This window comes from Styela clava, chromosome 9 (assembly GCF_964204865.1).
Source record: "Styela clava chromosome 9, kaStyClav1.hap1.2, whole genome shotgun sequence".
NCBI lineage: Eukaryota > Metazoa > Chordata > Ascidiacea > Stolidobranchia > Styelidae > Styela > Styela clava.
Window position 1 is genome coordinate 22,334,583 of NC_135258.1, and position 19,702 is coordinate 22,354,284.

The window sequence follows — 19,702 nt, forward strand, 5'->3', positions numbered from 1 at the left end:
GCGTATCTAACAGTTCTTCGAGAAAGCGCAAGAAAGTAAGTATCCTCTTGAGACTCATATGGCTGCATCTAACTCAACGAAAATTCACTGGTTTTGCAAATGGGAAGGCGTCCACACCACGGAACACCTGCATGCCTTTCATGAAACACCAGTGTCCCGCGGAACATCGCTTGACAATCACTGACATATGTTATCTATGATGACGGTTAACGTTTTGACGCAGACAATGTGGGCTTATGTGACGGATCAAAGTGGTATTTCGATAGTTTAGCAGTCAATCTTGATAATTGACAAATTAGAAACGTGCTGATTAGACGACTTGGTTCAGTCTGGCTTAGTATTTGATGCAAATAAGTGTTTCGTATTCAATAATAGTTGTAGTATTCGTGAGTTAGCAGAAATAAATAAGTATATGAATGAAAGTTATAACTTGAGGTCAACAATAATGTTCCCAATTGCAATTAAAAAATAATTTTAGGCTGCAGGTTAAGACTGTATAATAAGCAAATTAGCATAGTAGGCTAACTGCTGGTTCAATAATTTAGTCATACAAGCTGAATTATAGTTACTTTGAAGTATATTTCGAATGATTGTATTAGCTGTAGAATCAGAAAATCGAGTATGTGTATAATTTATATCTTGTTTGCCCCCCCCCCCCCCCTCCCCCATACACACACACCTTCCATCCCCCACACCCTAACCCTAACTTTGTTTTGTTATTCCTGTACAAAAAGTTAAGTCGCCGCTATCATAACAGTCGCTGTTTAATATAATACAATTCTAATACTAACATACTAACATAAATTCTAACGACATTCTAATACTTTACAGGAAATGCAAAATTGCACAGTTCAAATAATTTATATCAAATTTAAATTAAGACAGCGTAAATTGACACAAAAAGATAATTCAAAAATATATAGTCTAATCTCTGTGAAGTAAAAAAAACTGATGCAATTAATAGCCAAACCATGCAAACGATATTTGAATAGCAAAATAAGTTTGATAACCTTCTGTACTGTGTGCTAACTCCATAACAAATATTAAAAAAGAGCTTTTATAAGACTATGGCCCATAATTCATGAATAATCTACATCAATTAGTGTGAGTTAACTGATCAGTGTTTGAAAATATCGTAATTTTTAGTTCTTGAGTCTGTAGGACTTACCAAAACACGAAGAGCGTACAAAGTTGTCGTAGTAAATCGAGAAGTGACTTGAATTACAATTTTCGAAACTCACCATAACTTCGAAATGACATGATTTGTGTTACAAACTTATCAAATTATAGGCTGCTCTATACTTGATCCTATGACTATCGGAGACATTGTGAAAAACAAAACCGAAATTCCGTAATGTGTACTTAAAAATGATTGAATGGAAATATGTAAATGAAAAATGATATATAAATGATTAAGTTTATTGTTTCAGGAGATAACTCTACCGATTCCTATTTAAGTATCATCATGTTGAATGTTCATCAAGAAATTACACCGATTCTAATTTTAATGCCATTTGGGACAGAAACTCATGGTACGAAATTTTGGGAATAAATCTTTTAGGTTTCGGACATAACTTATTTCTTGGACGTGTTTTCAAAGGTCTACAACCACTGATTTGCGATTGAGTTGATCAGCCATTACATTAGGCAACAACAGTTACTGACTGACTCTGATGATTTGACTGCTCTCTTCGACATGGATTCTATGAATCTGACTAACGCCACTCGTTCAATAATACTGTTATCCCTGCTTAGTGACGCATTTTAGTGGAATTTAATTAAATAATTACTTTGACCAATATTGGGATGTTGTTCTAGGTGCAATAGTCCATCACTGGGACCTTGCAAGGTTGCCTGGAATGATATTGATTTTAATGTAGAAACGCAATCCAATATGAAAGTTTACCATACATTTGCTGTGAGTTGGCTAGAATAACTTCGTATTGGGTAGTGGAATGGCCCAGCTCAAATAGGATTTCTATGAATCGTTAGCAGTTAACCATTGTCAAATGTTTTTTTTAGTAATCTATTGAACTTTTATATAATAAAATGCTATAGGCTGGCCTCGTAGCCTTTGGTTCGAAAAAAAAAAACTTCCCAGGACTAAATTATCTCTGCACAGTAGCGCGATTGAATAGATACTACCATATAACCGTAATATGTTTGGAATCAATCAAAATAATTTAAATATGCACTAGTTTAAATGAATATTAATAACTTCGTACATAAGTTCGTCGCTAAGTCGTAACATAATATACGATAAAGGAAATCAATGGTGACAAAATTTGCAATAAAATACGAATAAAAATTCCTGATTTCAAAATAGTCTGAAATAAAACATATCTAAGATATTGCACTTGAACGATATATATGCTAATCTACAGATATGAGTTTGTATTCAAGTATTGAGTGATTCTAAAACAAACGAAACATTATTATCGTTGTGTGATCGCTACTTTGTATATCGCTGTTTATCTTGAATAAAAATAAAATTTATTCGTTCTGACTTGTTCACTATGTCGTCATACAGAACCAATAGTGTAGCAAATTCAGGTGATTGAAAACGATAATAAATGAGAGGGAAGATTAGTCGATTTCACAAACCATTCAAATATAGTTTTTCAAAGTCTAATATTCACAGCTTACTACCCTACATTGGGGCTGTCGCTGGAGGTGTATTATAGCTAGATCTAGATATTTTGTTCACAATCTAGTAAAATTTGGAATCTAAAATCTAGATCTCACATGGCAAATTACGGCTCGCGCGTCATAGCAACATACGACATACATTCTGTCAGCTGTCATACAACACCACTAACCAAAGAAGCATTATTGGCAGGACAAAAAGTGAGTTACGAAGCATTCATCTTGTAAAGTAAAAAATTGGAAAAATACGGGAATAGATTATATAGTCAGGCTAAAAACGAAGCCATGCTTTATACTCAAAAATTTCTTCGACTATCTTCGACTTGATACGTATCCGAGAATCTAGCTAAACGGTGGCTCTTTCGTGTGTATCGCTAGTTATTTGGAATGGAATAAAACACAGATTATATGCTTTATTTCACTCCAATGCCAATGTATTGGCAGTTGCAGTTGAATATATAAAATAAAATAAAAAATAAAAAAAAGAAAGGGAATATAATTGTACTCGCAGATAGTATATTCTACCCTTACCAAAATTTCAGTATATATACGGGAAAATTGGAGTCTGCATTTGCATTTGGCGGATTGTTTTCGTGATCGAAGCCTGTGGAAACTAACCGTGGACTGGAGAAGCACGATAGCAGTGCAGATCATATGCTGTTGGCTACCTCTAGAGCAGTGTTTCCCAACGTCACACGTCGATAGATACCTGAGTGGTGTTTCTCGTGAGTTCGAACAACGAGGAATAAATTTTCTTTCTGGTAAGTGCTAGGTGTGAAAATGGACAATACAAAATACTAAAAATAAAACCGAGAACACCGTAAGCTTTGTTTTATGATGGTCCGCCACCGATTGAAAACGCTTTTTCAGACATTGCAAATCGCAAAAATTTCGGGTGCTACCATAGTATACGTACCCGGGCATTTTCCCTTAGGATTCTTTGCTTTATTGCCTCCACGTTGGTACGCACACGACTGAAGCGCCGTAAGTGTTCTACGAACAGCTCAGATTTGTCGATTTCACGAAAATATCAATCAAAACAAAATATAATCGGGTACTTTACCACGCATTTTTGTGTCCACGGTTTATCATGATATTTTCTGAGTAGTATTGCTTTTATTTCGTCAACACAACCGCAGATTAAAATGATCACAATTAAAATAACAATAATAAAGCAAGGCGATGAATATGTATTTTTTATTAACTAATATACTTTAAATATATTTTTAATAAGTACTAAATCAAGTTGTATATTCTGGAAATTTATAGCGGGTGGTAAGATTTTTCTAACGGCGATAACAAATTCGCAAGATCGCAAAAAATATGTATCAAAACTGAATATAATTGGGCAAAATACTCTCACACTATTATGTTCGCAGATTGCCGTGGTAGAATCAGAAATTTTCACGCTCGCAAAATATCTGCAGCAAGACCAAATAGCTTATAATATTTTACCACAAAAAACTTTGCGTTCGCCTGCTTCAGGCGAGTTTGTATGAAGAATATAAAAAAAGTATCTGTTTGAAGAAGGAGCCATTAGGTGATCAAGCAAATATTTCTGGTCGATCATCCTTACCACAGAAGTCTAATTGAAGAAATTTGCCGAATATTTAAGATAAAAGAATGTACTAAGGACATTCTAATACTTATGTGGAAATACAAATTCCACAGCTCAATCAATATCAATTATAAATTGAGACAACGTAAAGTGACACCAAAAGATAATTCAAGAATATAATCTAATCTCTGAAGTATAAAAAACTTATGCAATTAATAAGCAAACCATATTTAAATAACAAGATAAGTTTGATAACCTTCTGTGTACTGTGTGCTAACCTTATAACGAATATAGAAAAAAGGCTTTTATAAGCCTATGGCCCATAATTCATGAATAATCTACATCAATTGGCGGAGTTAACCGATCAGTGTTCGAAAACATCGTAATTTTTAGTTCTCGAGTCTGCAGGACTTACCAAAACACGAAGAGCGTACATAGTTCTCGTGGTAAATCGAGAAGTGACTTGAATAACAATTTTTGAAACTCACCATAACTTCGAAATGACATGATTTGTGTTACAAAATTCTCAAATTATAGGCTGCTCTATACTTGATCCTATGACTATCGAGGACATTGTGAAAAACAAAACCGAAGTTCCGTAATGTGTACTTAAAAGTGATTGAATTGAAATATATACATGAAAAATGATACCTAAAAGATTAGGTTTATTGTTTCAGGAGATGACCCTCCCAATTCTTATTCAAGTATCATCGTGTGGACTGTTCATCACGAAATTACACCGATTCTAATTTAAATGCCACTGGGACAGCAATTCATGGTACGGAATTCTGGAAATAAATCGTTTAAGCGTGGGACATGACTTATATCTTGGGCGTGTTTTCAAAGATCAACAACCACTGATTTGCGTTTGAGTTGATCAGCCATTACATTAGGCAGCAACAGTCACTGAGTGACTCTGATGATTTGACTGCTCTCTTCGACATGGATTCTCTGAATCTGACTAACGCCACTCGTTCGATAATACTGTTATCCCTGCTTAGTGACGCATTTTAGTGGAATTGAATTAGAAAAATACGTTTGACTAATAGTGGGATGTTGTTCCAGGTGCAATAGTCTATCACTGAGACCTTGCAAGGTTGCTTGGAATGATTTTGATTGTAATGTAGAAACGCAATCCAATACGAAAGTTTACCATACATTTGCTGTGAGTTGGCGAGAATGAATTAATAACTTCGTACATAAGTTCGTCGCTAAGTCGTAACATAATATATGATAAAGAAAATCAATGGTGACAAAATTTGCAATAAAATACGAAGGAAAATTCCTGATTTCAAAATAGTCTGAAATAAAACATATCTAAGATATTGCACTTGAAGGATATATATGCTAACCTACAGATATGAGTTTGTATTCAAGTATTGAGTGATGCTAAAACAAACGAAACATTACTATCGTTGTGTGGAAGCAATAAATTACTCCCTTATCAGCGTACAGGAGGTTACGGCCTGAATAAAATAGCTAAACTCACGTCTTTTATTGTAAGTTTGTTCTCTGTATAGTGTATATCTTGTTGGCCTGCTTCTCCTCTTTGTAGGAATTTAGGTTCTTAGACTTCACACTTGTGAGGTAATGCGAAGACGAGCGGTCACTAGTTTGGATATCGCTGTTTATCTAGAATGAAAATAAAATTTATTCGTTCTGACTTGTTCATTATGTCGTCATACAGAACCAATAGTGTAGCAAATTCAGGTGATTAAAAACGATAATAAATGAGAGGGAAGTTTAGTCGATTTTACTAACCATTCAATCATATTTTTTCAAAGTCAAATTTTCACATCTTACTACCCTACATTGGTGCTGTCGCTGGAGGTGTATTATAGCTAGATCTAGATATTTTGTTCACAATCTAGTAAAATTTGGAATCTAAAATCTAGATCTCACATGGCAAATTACGGCCCGCGCGCCATAGCAACATACGACATACATTCTGTCAGCTGTCATACAACACCACTAACCTAAGAAGCATTATTGGCAGGACAAAAAGTAAGTTACGAAGCATTCATCTTGTAAAGTCAAAAATTAGAAAAATACGGGAATAGATTATATAGTCAGGCTAAAAACGGAGCCATGCCTTACACTCAAAAATTGGTACAGCTTTCGTTGTCTTCATACGTATCCGAGAATCTAGCTAAACGGTGGCTCTTTCGTGTGTATCGCTAGTTATTTGGAATGGAATAAAACACAGATTATTTTCAATTTTATGATTATTCTGTGTTTTATTTCACTCCAATGCCATATATTAGCAGTTACAGTTGGATATATAAAATAAAAAAAACCAAAGAGAGAGAGAGGGAATATAATTGTACTCGCAGATAATATATTCTACCCTTACCAAAATGTCAGTATATATACAGGAAAATTGGAGTCTGCATTTGCATTTGGTGGATTGTTTTCGTGATCGAAGCCTGTGGAAACTAACCGTGGACTGGAGAAGCACGATAGCAGTGCAGATCATATGCTTTTGGTTACCTCTAGAGCAGTGTTTCCCAGCCCGACTCCGCGGTCTCAAATGAGTCCGCGGAGCCTTGAATGAGTCCGCAACGAGCCAGAAATTTACTGCGGGTCGCAAACGTTTTTGTGAAACTTAACTATCAGCCAAGTTACGATTTACGTTAGAATTTACCTAAAACATAAAAAGTTTATTGCCCTAACATTAATCAGTTAATAATTACTGGTTACTGAGACTGAGTATATATTCAAATATTCGCGCAGGACACTAATCAAACGATTGGATTTCACAACTCACTTGCGGATTTTCGACGAAAACACGAGTCGGCACACGCGTCGATAGATACCTAAGTGGTGTTTCTCGTGAGTTCGAACAACGAGGAATAAATTTTCTTTCTGGTAAGTGGTAGGTGTCAACCCCAATTTTCCAAATTTAAAACCGAGAACACCGTAAGCTTTGTTTTATGATGGTCCGCCACTGATTGAAAACGCTTTTCCAGACATTGCTAATCGCGAAAATTTCGGGTGCTACCATAGTATACGTACCCGGGCATTTTCCCTTAGGATTCTTTGCTTTATTGCCTCTACGTTGGTACGTACACGACTGAAGCGCCGTAAGTGTTCTATGAACAGCTCAGATTTGTCGATTTCACGAAAATATCAATCAAAACAAAATATAATCGGGTACTTTACCGCGCATTTTTGTATCCACGGATTATTATGATACTTTCTGAGTAGTATTGTTTTTATTTCGTCAACACAACCGCAGATTAAAATGATCACAATTAAATAAATAATAATATAGCAAGGCGATGAATATGTATTTTTTATTCACTGATATACTTTAAATATATTTTTAATAAGTACTAAATCAAGTTGTACTTTCTGGAAATTTATAGCGGATGGTAAGATTTTTCTAACGGCGATAACAAATTCGCAAGATCGCAAAAAATATGTATCGAAACTGAATATAATCGGGCAAAATATTCTCACACTATTATGTTCGCAGATTGCCGTGGTAGAATCAGAAATTTTCACGCTCGCAAAATATCTGCAGCAAGACCAATTAGCTTATAATATTTTACCACGAAAAACTTTGCGTTCGCCTGCTTCAGGCGAGTTTGTATGAAGAATATAGAAAAAGTATCTGTTTGAAGCAGAAGCCATCAGGTGATCTAGCAAATAGTTCTAGTCGATCATCTTTACCACAGAATTCTAATTGAAGACATTTGCCGAATATTTAAGATAATAGAATGTACTAGGGACATTCTAATACTTAATTGGAAATACAAAATTCCACAGCTCAATCAATATCAATTATAAATTGAGACAACGTAAAGTGACACAAAAAGATAATTCAAGAATATAATCTAATCTCTGAAGTATAAAAAACTGATGCAATTAATAAGCAAACCATATTTAAATAACAAGATAAGTTTGATAACCTTCTGTGTACTGCGTGCTAACCTTATAACGAATATTAAAAAAAGCTTTTATAAGCCTATGGCCCATAATTCATGAATAATCTACATCAATTGGCGGGAGTTAACTGATCAGTGTTCGAAAACATCGTAATTTTTAGTTCTTGAGTCTGTAGGACTTACCAAAACACGAAAAGCGTTCAAAGTTCTCGTAGTAAATTGAGAAGTGACTTGAATACCAATTTTTGAAACTCACCATAACTTCGAAATGACATGATTTGTGTTACAAAATTCTCAAATTATAGGCTGCCCTATACTTGATCCTATGACTATCGAAGATATTGTGAAAAACAGAACCGCAGTTCCGTAATGTGTACTTAAAAATGAATGATGGAAATATATAAATGAAAAATGATATATAAATGATTAAGTTTATTGTTTCAGGAGATAACTCTACCGATTCCTATTCAAGTATCATCTTGTTGACTGTTTATCAACAAATTATACCGATTCTAATTTTAATGCCATTGGGACAGAAGCTCATGGTACGAAATTCTGGGAATAAATCGTTTTGATTTGGAACATAACTTATTTCTTGAACGTGTTTTCAGAGGTCTACAACCACTGATTTGCGATTGAGTTGATCAGCCATTACATTAGCCAACAACAGTCACTGACTCTGATAATTTGACTGCTCTCTTCGACATGGATTCTATCAATCTGACTTACGCCACTCGTTCCATAATACTGTTATCCCTGCTTAGTGACGCATTTTAGTGAAATTGAATTTAAAAAATACGTTTGACTAATAATACTGGGATGTTGTTCGAGGTGCAATAGTCTATCCCTGAGACCTTGCAAGGTTGCCTGGAATGATATTGATTTTAATGTAGAAACGCAATCCAATACGAAAGTTTACCATACATTTACTGCAGTAGGTTGGCGAGAATAATTTCGTATTGGGTAGTGGAATGGCGCAGCTCAAATAGTATTTATATGAATGGTTAGCAGTTAGCCATTGCCAAATATTTTTTTGGTAATGTATTGAGCTTTTATATAATAAAATGCTATATTGAATTCTTATCTTAATAAAATTGTTCTACGATGTTCATAATATACTCAGATTTATTATATTTTTGGCAACAAAATCCTATTAACTTTTTTTATTATTTTATATTTTGTTATAAGTTCGGCACATTATACGCTGTTTACAAACTCGAAGTACTTTGAGCAACGGATAGGTTTTAGGAGAGAAATATACTTTCAAGTTTGCGATAGAAGCCTGGACTACTGTTTTTGTTAGCGTTTGATGTAGGCTGCCCTCGGTTGCCCATTGGTTCGAACAAAAACAACTTCCCATGATTAAATTATTTCTGCACAGATTAACGCAATTGAGTAGATACTACCATATAACCGTAATGTGTTTAAAATGAATAAAAATAATTCAAATATGCACTTATTTAAACGAATTAATTTCTTCGTACATAAGTTTGTCATTCGTCGCTAAGTTGTAACATAATATAAAATAATGGAAATCAATGGTGAAAAAACTTGCAATAAAATAAGAATGAAAATTTCTGATTTCAAAATAGTCTGGAACAAAACAATTATATCTAAGATATTGCACTTGAACGATATATATGCTAACCTACATATATGAGTTTGTATTGAAGTGTTGAGTGATTCTAAAACAAAAGCTAAACTCACATCTTTTATTGTAAGTTTGTTCTCTGTATATCTTGCCTTCTTCTCCTCCTTGTAGGAATTTGAGTTTTTAGACTCCACACTTGGGAGGCAATGAGGTAAACGAACGGTCGTTAGTTTGGATATCGCTTGTTATCTAGAATAAAAATAAAAAATTTATTCGCTTTGTCTTGTTTATTATGTCGTCATAGAGAACCAATGTTGTAGCAATTTCATATGATTGAAACTATAATAGATTAGATGGAAATATTGTCGCTTTTACTAAACATTCAAATACATTTTTATTAAGGCAAATTTCCACAGCTTACTACCTTACAGTGGGCTGCCACTGTAGGTGTATTATAGCTAGATCTATCTAGTTCAGTGTTTCCCAACCCGAGTCCGCGGTCTCAAATGAGTCCGCGGAGCGTTTGAATGAGTCCGCAGCGAGCCAGAAATTCACTGTGGACTGCAAACATTTTTGCGAAACTTAATTATCAGCCAAGTTACGATTAAATTTAGAATTGACATAAAACATGAAATGCAAGTTTATTCACATAACAATATTCGAGACAATAATTACTGGTTAATGAGTAGGACTGACTGGACATATATTCGAATACTCAACTATCAGAATAGCAATTTACTATTCGAAAATTTGGTAACAGGTGGACGCGTCGCCTGATCAAACGATTGGATTTCAAAACTCACTTGCGGATTTCCACACGAGTCTGCACACGCTTTGATAGATACCTTAGTGGTGTTTCTCGCGAGTTCGAACAACGAGGAATAAATTTTTTTTCTGGTAGGTTTCAATGGCAGCAATTCAAATTTTCTAAATTGAAAAGCGGCAATACAAAATACTAAAAATAAAACAGAGAACACCATCACCACCAAGTTTAGTTTTATTATGGTCCGCGACCGATGAAAAACGCGTTTTTAGACATCGCAAATCGCAAAATTTTGGGTGCTACCCAGTGGTGGGATTCAAATTTATTGTCAGGTGGTTTCATTACAAAAGTCATATTTTTCGTTCGGTTCTGTTACATGTTTTTTTTTCTGGTAAGGCTAACCGGTTCGCTGATCTCATAAAATTCCGTGAGACGGTTCTATAGAACCGGTGCGAATCGGCTGAATCCCACCACTGGTGCTACCGTAGTATACGTATCAGAGCATTTTCTTTTAGGATTCCTTGCTTTACCTCCTCCACATTGGTACGTACAGTACTGGAGCGCCATAAGTGTTGTACGAACAGCTCAGATTTGTCGAATTCACAAAAATACAAATCAAAACAAAATATAATCGGGCACTACCACGCGTTGCTTTTATTTCGTCAACACAACTGCAGATTAAAATCATCACAATTAAATTAATAGTGAAGCAAGGCGATCAATTTGTGTTTTTAATTTACTAATATATATACTTTGAATATATTTTTAATGAGTGCTAAATCAAGTTGTACTTTCTGGAACTTTATAGCAGATAGTAGGATTTTTCTATCGGCGATAATAAATTCGCAAGATTGCAAAAAATATGTATCAAAACTAAATATAATCGGGCAATATTATTCTCACATTTTTATGTTCGCAGATTGCCGTGGCATTTTGAAAAGGTAATTCTTTCATCCTGTCGTAAGTTGATGCAATCGTGAGTTACCATGAACACAATTAAATTAAAATAGAAAGATATTTTAAATTGTCGTCGTTGTCATGGATTGAATATTGTGCGACGGAAACGGCCATTATACACTAAAAATGTCGGCTCATTTAACGAACACGTAATTGCTTTAATTGCTCCTTCACACAGAGTACGGTTGCAATAAACGCACCTTGAGTCCGCAAAGGTTTTCGCTGGTGAGAAAATAGTCCGCGACCAAAAAAGGTTGGGAAACGCTGATTTAGTTATTCTATTCACAGTCTAGATGCAAAATTTGGAATCTGGAATCTAGATCTGACATTGGCAAATTACGGTTCGCGGGCTAAATCTGTCCCGCCTGATGCTGCCACAACCAAAAAAAAATTTTGATGTTTTATCTAATAAATAGCTCAAGAAAATTTTTGAGAATGGGACTAAATTCAGTTTTGACACGACGTTTATTGTTCTCTGCTTTTGATTTTGTAAACCATTAAATATTCATCATAAAATGTAACTTCTTACGTTACACTTGTATGGTCCGCCAGTCTGAATGGGCAAAATTTTTGGCCCCTTGTCCAAATTCTTGCCACCACCAGGGGTGATGATAGCTATAAGTTTTATATTTTTTCAACGTTCTAGAATCTCTAGATATTATCCAGTGGCAAACAATAAGTACGATAGTTGAACATTAGAATTAGATGTAAGCTTGATAAAACTTAAATCATATGTCAAACGCATAAAACAAACATGACCTCAAAGCATATTTAGCATGAATATGCTTTGGGATCATGTTATGATATCCAAGCGATTTTTATCAAAAACTGAAGAGAGCATTATAAAGCATTGGTGCCAAAGTTTTCCTTTGTTTTCTGTCAGCAACATACGACATACATTCTGTCAGCTGTCATACAACTCTAACTAACCCAAGAAGAATTATTGGCAGGACAAAAATTCAACTTCAAAACATTAATGAAGTCAACATTTGGAATAATACTGGAATGGATGTTTTGTATCTCTAGGTATTTAAAATAAAAAAAAACACAGATTATATGTTTTTTCAATCATCATGGCGCCATATAGAACCAAGCAATGTATTGGTAGTTGCAGTTGGATATAGGCAATAGGAACACTAAATAGAGAGAGAAAGAATATAATTGTACTCGCAGATAGTACGCCTTTATGTTTGCCAAAGTTTCAGTACTTCTACTGAAAAATCGGAGTCTGCATTTGCCTCTGGCGGATGGTCTTTGTGGCCGAAGGCTATGGAAACTAACCATGGACCGAGAAGCAGGATAGCAGAGTGGATCCTAGGCCATGGCTACTCAACTATTTTCGTCGAAGATCCGCATACAAAACTTCAAAAATATTTTGGTCCGGTCTTCCCAGAAATTATATTTCGCATTCTTACACACGCACTTCCTCGGCCGACTAATGATTATTAGCTAATCAAGATTGTTTATTATGGCGTTATAGTTCTTTTCATATATATTTAAATCTATAAAAATGATTTTATAGAAGGAAACTTCAAAAGTGCGGCTAATGATCCAAAATAAAGAATTAGGCGCGGTCCGAATCGAATACCCGAAAGGTCCGGATTCGGACCGCGGTCCGCCAGTTGAGTAGCCCTGTCCTAGGCTGTTGTCTATGCCATGATAAAACTATGAAGACCACAGGAAGAGGAAGGTTACAAGCATAATATGCTATGCTATGTAAGTTTCCGTCGTCTTCCTAAACAAAGAATATTCAAAAATGCTTCTAGAATTTCAGCGATTATGTTGTATACATGAAGTGGCGTATAGGGGCCATGATGACATCGAAGATTCCGATAAAGCTGAAAAATTGTGCGAGGAGGGGTCTGAGCTATAGCTGAATAAGTTCAGGAAACAAATTAGAATTTGCGTTAAAGTGTCAGGTTATAATCGATCACGATCGATAAATCCAAAGTCACTGATGGACGAGTAAAGCTAGCGATTTGTCTTCGGACGGTGGGTCACGGTGGGAAGTCGCTACATGGAACGTTTCTACGAGCTGGTGCGCCTCAAGAGAAGTGCGGATGCATCTACAATTGCAGATGAGACTTTGCAAACTATTTCATCCATCGCCGAAATCTCGGCGGTTTCCATAGGCGCTGACACGCTGACGGAGCACCGGTAATGAACGGATATTAACGCGGACCCGCAAACAAATACAGGGAAAGCATCCTCCCTTGTTGCACGCAACTTTGTGCCGGCCACGGACTTATTTTAGTTATGGTACATTACATCAAAACGGTCACTGCCGGCCAGTACGTAATCGATAAGACGATTCAAACAAATTTTTAGTGGAAACAACGGAGATATCTTTTATATATTGCGCAAAACGAAAGTACCCTGGTGGGCCTCTCATGACTACATATATGCTTTAACGGCAATTAACGGTCATGCAAATAGGAAAGCCTTAACCCCACGAAATACACGAACGCATGGCACGGAACATCAGTGTTACGCGAAATATCTGTTGATAATCACTGACATATGTTATTTGCGATGACGTTTGACGTTTTCACGCAGACAATGTGGGCGTATCTAGCGGATCTTGGAGAAGCGCAAGAAAGAAAGTATTCTTGTGAGACTCTCATGGTTGCATCTACCTGAACGTAAATTTACTGGTCTGGCAAATAGAAAGGCATCAAGACCAAGAAATACCTGAATGCCTATCACGGAACACCAGTGCTCCGCGGAACATCGCTTAACAATCGCTGACATACATTATTTATGGAGATATTTGTCGTGTTAGGCAGCCAATGTGGTCGTATCTGACGGAACAAGGGGTATGTCCATAGTTTTGCAAGCAATCTCGATAATTGCTAAATTGGAAGCGCGCTGATCAGACGACTTGGTTCAGTCTGGCTTAGTATTTGTTGTAAATCAGTGTTTTTGTGTCCAATGATTGTAGTATTCGTGAGTTAGCAGAAAGAAATAACAGTATGTATTAAAAATATAACTTGAGGTCAACATAAACGTGCGAATAAAAAACAAGTTTTTGCTGCAGGTTGAGACTGTATAATAAGCAAATTAGCATAGTAGGATAACACTGCAGGTTTGCTAATTTAGTCATACAAGCTAAATTAAAGTTACTTTGGAGTATACTTCGCTAATTGTAGTGCGTGAAGACTCAGAACATATACGGTATCTATATACTTTATATATTGTATGATTTTAATCTGTATATGATTATATGCCAATATGTTGCTTATTATGTTTATTGTTTTAGCAGATAACTCTCTAGATTCAATTTGGTGTATCATTTTGTTGTCGTATTTTCAAAAAATTGCAACGGTTCTATGTTGAATTCAGTGGCGGCGCGTCAATAGGGCCAACCGGGGCAATGCCCCGGTTGTTTTTTCGGTATAATAAAAAATATTCGAAAAATATGTATCTGATTACTCTAAAGCAGAAAATTGAATATAAACACTTTGTATGGTTGAATTTACAACTTTTTGGTAAAATACAATACCGTTTGTGACTGATGGAGGCGTGTCATATTTCGCAAGTGCCTGATTTTTCATTTTTCTCGGTGACAGTTGCCATATTTTTTCGCAATTATTTTCCTAAATTATTTGCGTCAGCACTAACTATTCTTTGCTTTCTAACGCAAATTCACTGTTCCACAACAATTTGAGCGTTTTTAATATTGCAATGAGCAATACCATTTGACAACATATGGTCAACCATCGTACTTTCTGGATTTATTTGAAATTGAATATGAATAATAAAATCTGGCAACCTCAAGCACAAAATACTAAAACCAGGCACTTGTGAAATTTCAGGCACTTCGTAAAAACCTATTTCTCGATGTTTTTACTTACTTTGAAGCAGAAAACTAAAATATACACTCTTTTGTATGATTGAAATGACGTCTTTTTGGTAAAAAACAAGAACGATTGGGACTGGTCATGAGGGGTCAAATTTCGCAAGTGCCTGATTTTTCATTTTTTCCGATAACAGTTGCCATATATTTTCGCAACAATTTTTCTAGATTATTTGCGTCAGCACTTACTATTCTTTGCTTTCTAACGCAAATTCATTGTTCCACAACAATTTGAGCGTTTTTAATATTGCAATGAGCAATACCATTTGACAACATACGGTCAACCATCGCACTTTCTGGATTTATTTGAAATTGAATATGAATAATAAAATCTGGCAACCTCAAGCACAAAATACTAAAACCAGGCACTTGTGAAATTTCAGGCACTTCGTAAAAACCTATTTCTCGGTGTTTTTATACACTTTGAAGCAGAAAACTAAAATATACACTCTTTTTTATGATTGAAATGACGTCTTTTTGGTAAAAAACAAAAACGATTGGGACTGGTGATGAGGGGTCAAATTTCGCAAGTGCCTGATTTTTCATTTTTTTCGATAACAGTTGCCATATATTTTCTCAACAATTTTTCTAAATTATTTGAGTTAGAACTTACTAATCATTGCTTTTTAAAATAAATTCCTAGTTCTACAACAATTTCAGCGTTTTTACAATGAGCAATATTATTTGACAACATATAGATAAACATCGTACTTTTTGGATTTATTTGAAATTGAATAGGAATGATAGAATCTGGCAACAGCAAGCACAAAATACTAAAACCAGGCACTTGTGAAATTTCAGGCACTTTGTAAAAACCTATTTCTCGATGTTTATACTTACTTTAAAGCAGAAAACTAAAATATACACTCTTTTGTATGATTGAAATGACGTCTTTTTTGGTAAAAAAAAAAAAAACGATTGGGACTTGTGATGAGGGGTCAAATTTCGCAAGTGCCTGATTTTTCATTTTTTTCGATTACAGTTGCCATATATTTTTGCAATATATTTCATAAAATCATTTTCGTCAGAACTTAGTACTTACAATACTTTGCTTTCTCGGTAAAATGTTTTTTTAGACAATCCGATGTATATTGAGTGCTATTCCTATCGCTAATTTCAATTCGACGTCTGCCCGAAGGTGGTGCAAGTATTTATATTTGAAGTGAGTACATACCTCTTCAAAACGCCCAGATGGAAGATTGAACAAGTCGGAGTCAACAAAAATTCAATCACATTTGGAACGTTGTCGCACTGCATCGTCGCCACTCATATACTCTGACATTCCGATGCATGAATTTTGCTTTCTGGAAAATAATAATTGGAGTGTCTGTTAAAGTGCGAAATGTATACGGGAGCACGTACAATATCAATGCTTCGTTTGCAAGCGTTGGTATCATGATACATGTGAGAAAGTATCGAAAGCGAATATGTGGAAGTGTAAAATTTGTATTCGGTAAGTCGGTGTTGCAAATGTGGGTATTTTCAGGGCGCTCCCGTAGTAGCCTATGTGCTCCAAGATGGCGCACAACCTATTACCTCTATCTTGGTACACATACTATGTTCGGGTTGTGTGCGAACTTTGAGCACATACTACGGGAGCACCATTTTCTGCACAACCTATTCTGATGCTCATTCGCGACATGAAGAAACTATACGCCCGACATATAAAAGTAGCAAAATATACACAAAACCTTTTCATGTTTAATTTCAGAACTGACATTTAAAATTTTCAATTCTTAGATCTGTGGTTTTACCTAATTGCAAGATACGTAAATCATATCATGTCAAAATAGAACAAATAGTAAGGATTTTCATTGGATACTCAATATTTCTAATAATTTTCAAACTGAAAGCTTCGATTAGTGTTCACTCATACACTTCCTTTGTGAAGTTGTGTTTTTAATGTTTTATCTCCTTAATAAATTTAAATTCAAATTTATATCCCCAATTACTGATGAAGAAAGATCTATAATCGAGAGTTTAATACGGCTTCTGTGACATTAAAAACAATTACTGTTTTACGTTTTTATATATTTGTAACTTTTTGAATAACGCAAAAAAATTCGTTGACTGACTACTGGCGTGTTGAATATTGAAGGATTTTTATTGTAACATTCGTTTAACGATGCTTTTAAGCCTAACTTTGGGCATATCAGCTACCTGATGTCATTCGCCGAGCGAATTTTGTTTAGGTGACATTGCCATCTCGTATTTACCATCCTGTAGCCATTCTTCTTATTTAGGAACTACGTGTTTTACAGTTAGCTGTTACAGCATGAAATAAATGTACAAATAATTCTACGTAAACTATCCATGAAATCCATTCCATAAACTATCCATGAAAAGATATTACAGTCAGATCTTCAGGTTGTAAAGAATAATATACAACAGCAAGTGATTGAATATCTTTATTGTAGCCGTGGTTGAACACCGCTGGTTGTCAATATAGATTTTGCACAGGCTTTTATACATTTTGTGAACGGTAAATTATGTTCTATTAGGGGATAATGTGACTTGGATAGGTATTATAAAAAATTCTATACGACATAAGTCAATTGTTTCTGTTATGTAGTTTATATGAAGTCATAGGCCAAATTACATTATTAAAATCGTCGTCCGATAACAATTAAAACTGGAATTTCGAACTAATATTGCCAGAAGACAAATTAGGTTCTTTATAACAATGCGATTGTTGCTACCTGGGTAATATATTACGTCGAAATGTTTATAACAAATTAGAAGAAGTTTTGAACCAATTTCCAGGGTTCCGAACATTACTATAAAGATGTCGTCTGAAAAACTAATATTCTTTACAGATCTGTCAAATTTGAACCCGTATTTAAATAATACATATGTCATACTTTTGAATTAATAAAAATAAACAACACAATGTAATTCAAACTTTACAATATTCAAATAGTTTTGCAAAAGCGTGATTGGTTTAATTAAATACCGATTTCCGGATGTAGATACTGATGTTAAAAGTTTAATTCCATTTATGCTAAGTGGAGCTCTCATACAAACATTGACTTTTATAAAATAATGCAATAGGGAAACAACATATAAAAAAAAGACAAATTACAGAGATATGGCAACTACCATTGACAAAACCAAAAAATCAGGCACTTGCTAAATTTGCCACATTCCTACCAGTGACAGTTCTTCTTGTTTTGAACAATAAAAATACCAAATTCAGTCATACAAAATATGTATATTTGGATTTTCGGCTTTAAAGTAATCAAAAACATCGGGAAATGGTTTTTTACAAAGTGCCTGAAATTTCACAAGTGCCTGATTTTAGTATTTTGTGCTTGCGGTTGCCAGATTTTATCATTCCTATTCAATTTCGAATAAATCCAAAAAGTACGATGGTTATCTATATGTTGTCAAATGATATTGCTCATTGCATTATTAAAAACGCTGAAATTGTTGTAGAACTAGGAATTTCCTTTAAAAAGCAGTGATTAGTAAGTTCTGACGAAAAAGATTTTATGAAAAGTATTGCAAAAATATATGGCAACTGTAATCGAAAAAAATGAAAAATCAGGCACTTGCGAAATTTGACCCCTCATCACAAGTCCCAATCGTTTTTCTTTTTTACCAAAAAAGACGTCATTTCAATCATACAAAAGAGAGTATATTTTAGTTTTCTGCTTCAAAGTAAGTAAAAACATCGAGAAATAGGTTTTTACGAAGTGCCTGAAATTTCACAAGTGCCTGGTTTTAGTATTTTGTGCTTGAGGTTGCCAGATTTTATTATTCATATTCAATTTCAAATAAATCCAGAAAGTACGATGGTTGACCATATGTTGTCAAATGGTATTGCTCATTGCAATATCAAAAACGCTCAAATTGTTGTGGAACAATGAATTTGCGTTAGAAAGCAAAGAATAGCAAGTGCTGACGCAAATAATTCAAGAAAATAATTGCGAAAAAATTTGGCAACTGTCACCGAGAAAAATGAAAAATCAGGCACTTGCGAAATATGACACATCTCCATCAGTCACAAACGGTATTGTATTTTACCAAAATGTTGCAAATTCAACCATACAAAGTGTATATATTTAATTTTCTGTTTTAGAGTAATCAGATACATTGTAAAATAGGTTTTGACCAAGTGCCTGAAATTTCACAAGTGCCTGATTTCTATATTTTGTAATCAATGTTGCCACATTTTACTATTGAAAAATTATTTATACCCTAATAAATTGGAAATAATATTGTTTTATTGCAATATAGGGATGCAAAAATTATTTAAAGTCTAATTATCTTGTCAGGTAAATTGGAAATCCCAATGACGACGGTAAAAATAAAAAATGTCAGAGTGCCTGAAATGGTGCCTGAAAAAGTGCCTGAATTCGCAAGTGCCTGGTTTTAGGGAGACCCGGCTATCACATTAAACAACAATGGGAAAGGTACATTGGAATCAGTCAAGCTTCAA

The 19,702-nt window shown here is 34.7% G+C and overlaps 1 protein-coding gene across 3 annotated transcripts in view; it reads right to left on the reverse strand.

Annotated features, from left to right (window-relative positions):
* LOC120339716 (uncharacterized) overlaps positions 1-19,702 on the reverse strand; it is a 51,573-nt gene that overhangs the window by 15,358 nt on the left and 16,513 nt on the right. For 2 of the 3 annotated variants that reach the window (XR_013477926.1, XM_078116461.1), the window contains exons 1-4: positions 17,422-17,543; positions 16,436-16,565; positions 9,802-9,934; positions 5,694-5,836 (exon numbers count right to left, since the gene is read on the reverse strand). The exons of the other annotated variant lie outside the window; for it this stretch is intronic. The gene's annotated coding sequence lies outside the window, so the exon portion shown is untranslated. Of the gene's footprint in view, positions 1-5,693; positions 5,837-9,801; positions 9,935-16,435; positions 16,566-17,421; positions 17,544-19,702 lie in introns of those variants that run through there. 3 annotated transcript variants of the gene reach the window in all.